The following is a 7798-nucleotide window of genomic DNA, read 5'->3' as shown; positions in this document are numbered from 1 at the left end:
CAGGAACTTGCCCTTCGTGATTCCAAAGATGCTCTTGTCTGGTATAAGTTTCAAGCCTACCTTTCGGATATTGTTGAACGTTTCTCTCAAATCGGCTGCTCTACTGGTCCTGCCTTTTCTGCTACGATCTTCTCTTTCTCTGGCTCTGCGTGGCTTTCGTCGGCCTCAATGTTGGTCACTATCTGGTAGCCCTGAAAGAAGTTATTTTCCACTCTTCGTGCGTTGTCTTGGCTTTCGAAGACGGATAAAACTCCCCTTGGTCCGGGTATCTTCATACATAGGTAGGCGGACTGTGTTGCGGCATCAAGGGCGTTGAGGGTCCCTCTCCCTAGAATGGCATTGTATGGGTATTCTAGTTCAACGACGTCGAATGTGATACACTCAGTTCTTAGGTTCCCCACGTAGCCGAAGGATACCAGTAGTTTCGCTTTTCCCAGGATGTCGACCCTTTTGCCTCCGAAGCCGCACAGGGGATTGCGGGTTTCGTCAAACACGGTGTCGGGGAACTTCATCTGTTTTTACGCCTTGTTGAAGAGGATGTCCGCTGAGCTTCCATTATCGACCAGGACATCATGAACGATGAAGCCGGCAATTTTGCACGAGATGACCATTGCATCGTTGTGGGTGTAATCTCTCAAGCAGAGATCGCTCTGGTTAAAGGTGATTGGTATGTGGGATCACCTCGTTCGCTGGTATGGGCCTCTGACCCCAATGTGATGTACCCTTCGATCGTGCTCTCTTTTCTGCTTCTTGATTTCTGGTTCAAGGGTGGAGCCCCCATGATAGGGAATATGTGGTTGGCACGCGGAACTGTGTTGTTTATGGGCTGTACTTTGGTAACATCTTCAGTTTTGGGTTGCTCTCTCGGTGGCGGTGACAGCGCTGGGTATACTGGTGGCGCTGGTAACTGCTGTTGTGGATGTTGGTGCCGCTGTATTTGCTGCTGGTTCAAAGGCTCGCCATTGGTTTGGTGGAGGGTGTAGTTGGGATGCAGTAAGTCTGGGATGCCGTAGTTCACGGGGCAGTACTGGGGTATGTTGTTCACTTCTCTCGGTTTTGGGTCTTGTGCTTTTAGCTTGGCATCGTTCGATTCCTTCAACTTCGCCTTGGTATGCTCACAATTCGTGGTCGTATGCCCCTTGTCGACACCACAAAAGGTGTAGTAAAGCTGTCTTCTGGAGCTGTTGTTGACTCTTCCAGCGAAGCTCCTGCCTCTTCCTCTCGAAGTGTACCCCCCTCTGTATGAGTTGTTCTTTGTGTATGGTGTTTGGGTGGCTTCCCTAGGAGGCTGCTGCTGTTGATCTACGCTCATGACTGGCCTTGGCTACCTTGAATTGCCGAAGTAGTTTCTCTGTGCTGAACCGCCGAAGTGCTCATGTGTCTGCCTTGGCGATGGGCTTGCCATGGCCTTGGTCTTGTTCTGTTCATCCCGTTTCTGGCGAAGGTTGTTGTCCGCATGGGAGTACTCGATTATCTTGCTATAGAGCTCTTGAATGGTCCGCGGGGACTTCCTCACGAAGTACTCCGCACATGACCCGATTCGAAGCCCGTTGATGGCTGCTTCGATGACAACAATGTCCGGGAAGTACTCATTTGCTTCTTGCTTACAGTTGAAGAGTGATTGAGAGGTGACTGGCTACTCCTAGTAGTCTTGAAAGTTTTCGATTAAGGCTTCTTTCAGTTGTGCCCATGACCGGAAGGAGCCTGGTGGTTGCGAAGTGTACCACCTTTGTGCTGCGCCCTACAATGTCATAACAAGTGACTTTGCTAGCACGTTGGTGTCTCCCCTGAGGGCTGATATCAAGGCTTCGTAACTCATCAGGAAGGGCATCGGGTGGGACGTACTGTCCGTCGTATGTTGGCAGCGGCGCTGATTTATAACTTGCTGGCCATGGCGCAGTCTGAAGGTCACATGACAGTGGCGAAGCATTGTCTACGATGGCTTCGTACTGGGGTCGCTAGGGTACTTCCTCTTGAGTACGGTGCTGGTTGTCACTTTGCTGCTGACATTGCTGGGCGTCCATGTGGTCAGCTTGGCCTTCGTGGTCTTGTGGCTGGCCCATGTTGCATATGTCCGTTTCTGCATCATCGATGTCTTTCCTGAGCTGCATGATCCGCTAGAGCCTTCGCCTCTTTTCTTGCAAGGCGTTGTTGATTGAGTCCAGCTCTTGTATTTCTTCCTCGCTGATGTCTAGAATGACATCAAGCTACTGTAGTGCTCTCTTCTTTTGCTCTACCAGCTGCAGTCTGAAGCCTTCGTCTGTGTTGGTTTGACCGGTTACTCCATTTTGTGTGGTTTCATCGTTGATGGAAGTCGGCTGGACCGAAGTGCCATCTCCTGTGGGTGGTACCGATGTTCCCATGGCCACCGACTTCGAGTTCGCCTTCTTTGCAGGTGCCATGGGTATCTTGGACTTGTTCGCGTGGGAACACCGCGGGTGGGCGCCAGATGTTGGGGGTCTGCAGGTATATAGGTGTGCAACTGTAGGGCAACACCAGATGGGAACGGATGTAGCTCGTGAAGGGGATACTGCATGCACGCTTCGGGAAAGCAGGGTCGAAGTGCGCATGTACCCTTCGCTTGGTGAGGTCCTGGGTTGCGGTGAAGGGAACGGTGATTCTTAGTTTTGAGCGAAGCGGGCGGACAGGGAATAACGGATCGAGTAGGCTGAAGCCTCCCAGCTTTGTATTACGGCGCGGTCAGACGTGCGGTTACAATGACGTGACCGGGGACCAACCACCTCTCGATGGGTTGGCCTCCCCTCTATTTATACCAGCCTACCTACCACCCTTCTAGAAGGGGTGTCATTTACTGCCCTACCCCTTCTTTACAACCAGAGTGCTCTCACACGAACCCGTACCCCTAACCGTAATTTACACGGGGGAGTGGTTGGCCTTTGGGGGGAACCACCCCTGGCTCGTGTACTTCGTAGTTCGGCCCTTGGCACCTTCGACGCCTCGAGGCTTCGCTCCCGGTTGCCTTCGGCACTTCTTCGGGAGAGACTTCTCGCTTTTTCCCTTCACACATTCCGTTCTGGCTTGGTGCGACGACACCGGGCCTTCGCACGCTCTTCGCGGCGAAGCCCCCTTCGAGCCACCCGAGCCAACCCGAGGTTGCTGGGCCTTCGAAGCACCTATTCCTGCAAGGAATTTTCAGGATCCGATCGTCAGTGTTGTTTGTCACCGAGAGCCTTCTCCCCAACATAACTTATAACCTTCTTTCATCACAATCAGATAAATCTTGCTCTTGGAGCTAGACCAACAGGCGCTAAGCCAATGCTTAGTACTACACCCATTCACAAATGTATGACGTCGTTGATTTTTTTTCTATATATTTAATCATTTGTCTTATTGAAAAAATATATTAGTTATTTTTTATTTTGTTGTTATTTATTTTATCGTTAGAGTCAGTTTGAGTATGACTAGAATTTATACATGTTTGCACAAATATTTAAATAAATATAAGTTTAAAAAAAGTCAATCGTGTCATACATTTGTAAACGGGGGGAGTATTGGTCAAGAGTAGTTGCTTTGAAGTTAGTTCCGCCGTCAATATTAGCGGGCTCTTAATTTGTAGGAACAATAACTCTGATCCTTGTCACTTGAGAACTACATAACCGATCAAGAAAAGAGCGACAATGACTCAACAAGGTTCACTGCAGGCTGCAGCGTACTCGGTACGTATCTTACTATTTTCGGACCTCCAGATTAATCCTAGCGAGATGTTCTAGGAAAAAAAGATAAATTCTAGAAATTCTCACAAAAAAGCAAAACATCCATCCAACCATCCATCTGGTAGCCAAAACAATAACAGCCGTTGGATCTATTATGTTTTCTAAAAAATTACCCACTATATCATTATAAAAGACGAGTTAAAAAATAACCCCCTAAATTTACATATAAATTATCCACCATACCATTATAAAATGTAAATTAAATTAACCTCCAAATTTATATATAACCACCATCACTACTACAAAAACGTTGATTTGTCCCGGTTGGGAAACCGCTGTTCTCCCGGTTTCCCAACCGGGAACGCCTGTACCGCCTTTTGTCCCGGGTGTGGCAACCGGGACAAAAGAGGAGCTTTTGTCCCGGTTGGTAACACCAACCGGGACAAAAGGTGCAGCCAGCGCCCACGTGGCTGGCGCACCCTTTTGTCCCGGTTGGTGTTACCAACCGGGACAAAAGGTCTCTTTTTTTTTCATGTTTTTCTTTTCTCAATTCTTTTTCTATTTCAATTATACTTTTGCATTTCAATTAAACTTATGTATTGGAATTCAGTGTGTATGATCTCCACTAATATATACATATATATATAGTTACTTATATAATATTTGTCCTAGATAGTTTTCATATATAAATTAATTCACTTATATATATATATGTATACACATATCTATACATGTGAATTCCTTTACATATGAAAATGTCTAGGACCAATATTATATAAATATATATATACACATATATATTATTGGAGTGCTTATATATATAATACATACATACTCCATCATATTTGCATAGGTATATTCGTTCTTAATTACATAGTAGAATTCGCCTTTTGGAAATTTAATACATACATACATACATACTCATAAATAGAAATTTAATACCTATGAGTCACATATATATTTACATAGTTATATTCGTTCTTAATTACATATATACGCGTATATTGTCATATTTGTTGTGATTGTCAATATTAGATATTCCATCATAGTAGAATTCGTCTTTTGGATCGAGGACTTGCTCAACAATAAATCCGGAGATTTGTTCTTGAATCGCCATAATCTTTTCCTCCGGTATGAGTTTATCGCGCATCTCCCCGACCTATGGAAAAAGGGGATAATTAATTTCGACTAATTACAAGTAATTGGGTCGATGAATTCGATTACAGAATAGAAAGAGTTAGACGGAAGGAATCACTCACGCAAAGTTGTAAGGAAACAATATCATTTGCTTGTTGTGATGAACGCTTATGTACTTGAACAAGTTTTGGAATATCTCATCGGGATTGTCACGTAGAAGCCTCCAATTACAAGTAATTGGGTCGATGAAGCCGAGGTGAGAGTATCCCTTTCTTCTGCAAGTATGTATCTCCATTCTACATGATACCGAATAAATCAAGAGATCAGTATGTTGAGATCATGCAAAACAATACGTAAGGAGAGTAAAATACTTACAGAACCCACAAGCCGACCATAGAGATGTCGAGGGCCTCCTGATGGAATAGTTGGTAAATTTCTTCCCAGTTTATCCATATAATGGCCTCCCCCCGTAAGAAATCGTCATCTTTAATCTTTGCGCCCTGCATGAAGATGCAATCGGCCATCGCACGCATGTAGTGCTGGTGCAGCTTATACATTTGCGTTGGAAGCACAGACACTACTTCGGGGGGTACAAGAGTTTTGCCGATCTCAAACGTCCATTTGACGACCACATCGGCCTTTGGAATATCTTCTCCCCCTGCAATCTGAGCGGCCGTCAGGTTTGATTCTTTCAGAAATGTAACAAAGTCTTGTTCTTGCGTCGTCTGTCCCACTACGAGAGACTCTATTGATTGTTTCTTTTGGGCTCCGAGCTGTGGAACGTCGGACGACGACGACTTTGATTGTCTCTTCTTTTTCTCAGTAGTTTTGATAATTGTGCGTTCGTAGTCTGAAGGGGGGTCTCTCGGAATGAATTTTCTCTTATTTGCTTCGCACATTCCCTTAAAAAATTTCAAATCTATCGGATTTATCACTTTCTCGGGCTCCGGCTTCGGCTTCGGCTTGAAGTGCTATTTAACTCTTTCTTGAGTTATCCGATCGCATTCTTCAAGGCTCATGTCCCAGGGTTTAATAGGAGCCTCCTTGGTTTTCTTCTCCTTTTCCTTCTTCTTCTTTGGAGGTTCCTTAGCCGGTGCAGCTATCTTCTTTGCCGGCGGCCGTTTCTGCTTCTTTGCCGGCGGCGGAGGGGGTGACCATGGAGGCGACGGTGACGCTTGAGTGTTCATCGGCGCATGAGATGATGGTGATGGAGAATGTGCCGGTGAACCTTGCCGAGATAGTGCTGCCCTTGGGGAGTTTTGCGGAGATGCCGGTCTTGGAGAGGCATGCTGAGATGCCGGTCTTGGTGTTTGATCATCCGACTTTAGGGCAATGTAGCGCTTATCCCATAGGATGTAGCCATGAATGGCTTCTGCTAGTGTCCTCTCCCCATCGCCTCCAGGAATATCAAGCTCGAGCGTCTCCCAACCCTGGCACACCTGCTCCACGCCAACTCTTGTGTATCTAGGCGGAATTTGTTGGCCGTGGTACACGTCGCCTGGTTCGGTTGGCATGGCGGTACCGTACGCAACAGTGAACATTAAGTTCTTAACGGCAGTCTGCAGGTCACAAGGTGTCCGGTGGGTGATCTCATCCACTGGAAATCGCTGCGGGGTCGACGCTTCAACTGCGGCCTGGATCCCCGTGGGCTCGGCGATGGCGACGTCTGTGGAAGCGCAGCTGCTTTTCCGCTGAGACAGGTGATCGGCTGCGACACTAGGCTCTGGAGGCACCGTTTGCGCTTGCTGTTGCTGGCTCATTGCTACGGCCACTTGGCGTTGAACCTCTTCCTCCAGTCTTTGATCGTGTGACATGAGCCGTTCCTCTAGCCTTCGCAAGTGCTCCCGCTCATCATTCTTTCTTCTTTGCCGGCTTCTATATGAATCAATGTAATCCCTGAACCCATACTTCCACCGAACCACGCCTTTGCCTCTTGTGCGGCCCGGATGCTCTGGATTCCCAAGGGCGTAAGTCAGCTCGTCCCTCTCTCTATCCGGCTGGAATGTTCCCTCGGCCGCTGCTTGTATGGCCTCCTGTAGTCTCTGGGCTGCTCGCTGGATGTTTGGCCCATAGATGCAGTCACCAGTCATTGGGTCCAAGCTTCCCCCGTGACCATAAAACCAGGTCCTTGACCTTTCAGGCCAGTTCATGCTCGCAGGTTGGATGCCTCTGTCAAGCAGATCCTGCTCCATCTTCTCCCATTTGGGTACTGCAAGCTTGTAGCCTCCTTGGCCTAGAGTGTGATGGTACACTTTCTTCGAGGCGTTGTCTTTGGCCTTCTGCACCTTCTGAAGCCCAAGCTCTGAAGACTTGTATTCCACAAATGCATCCCAGTGACCCCTGAGCTTTTCGAGCTCGCCGGTAAATACGGGTGTGGTCCCGGTCTTGATATATTTCTTCGTCAAAATTTTCTTGAATGATCGCAGCTGTTCGGCCATCTTACTCAGGGTCCAGCGCTTGCATATCTCTTCGGATTCAGCTGGAACCGTGAAGTTTTTCTTAAGCTCCCGCCAGCACCATTCTTTTTCTCTTTCGGGTACCGCATCCCGTTCCTCGCTTGGATTGGAAGCTTTCCAAAGCCTGAAGCTGATCGGGATGTGGTCCCTGACAATACATCCGGATTGTCTTATGAATTTTTTGGCAGCAGCTTCTGGAGCGATCGGTTCGCCATCTGGACCAACTTCCGTTATAATGAACCGCCCTTCCAGTTTTTTTGTTGGGCCTCGTTTCGTCTTTTTCTGCTGCGACGATGATCCAGACGGCTATAAAAAAACATTCATAGTATTCATATAGATTCAGATGAAAATATTATTGTCACTACAAATAAGTATAGTTGTGATGTGTACATTAGCACTTTGTTCAGCAGCAGCGTCATCCTGAATAGATGGTGCCTCAATTCCATCACCGGACATATTCAAATATATGTCGGTATTGCTGCCATCATCAGCTTGTTCAGCGACATCTCCTTGACCTTCGCCAATCATATT

This window comes from Panicum virgatum, chromosome 8K (assembly GCF_016808335.1).
Source record: "Panicum virgatum strain AP13 chromosome 8K, P.virgatum_v5, whole genome shotgun sequence".
NCBI lineage: Eukaryota > Viridiplantae > Streptophyta > Magnoliopsida > Poales > Poaceae > Panicum > Panicum virgatum.
The sequence above is the reverse complement of the archived record's forward strand: the minus strand, read 5'-3'. Positions refer to the sequence as shown.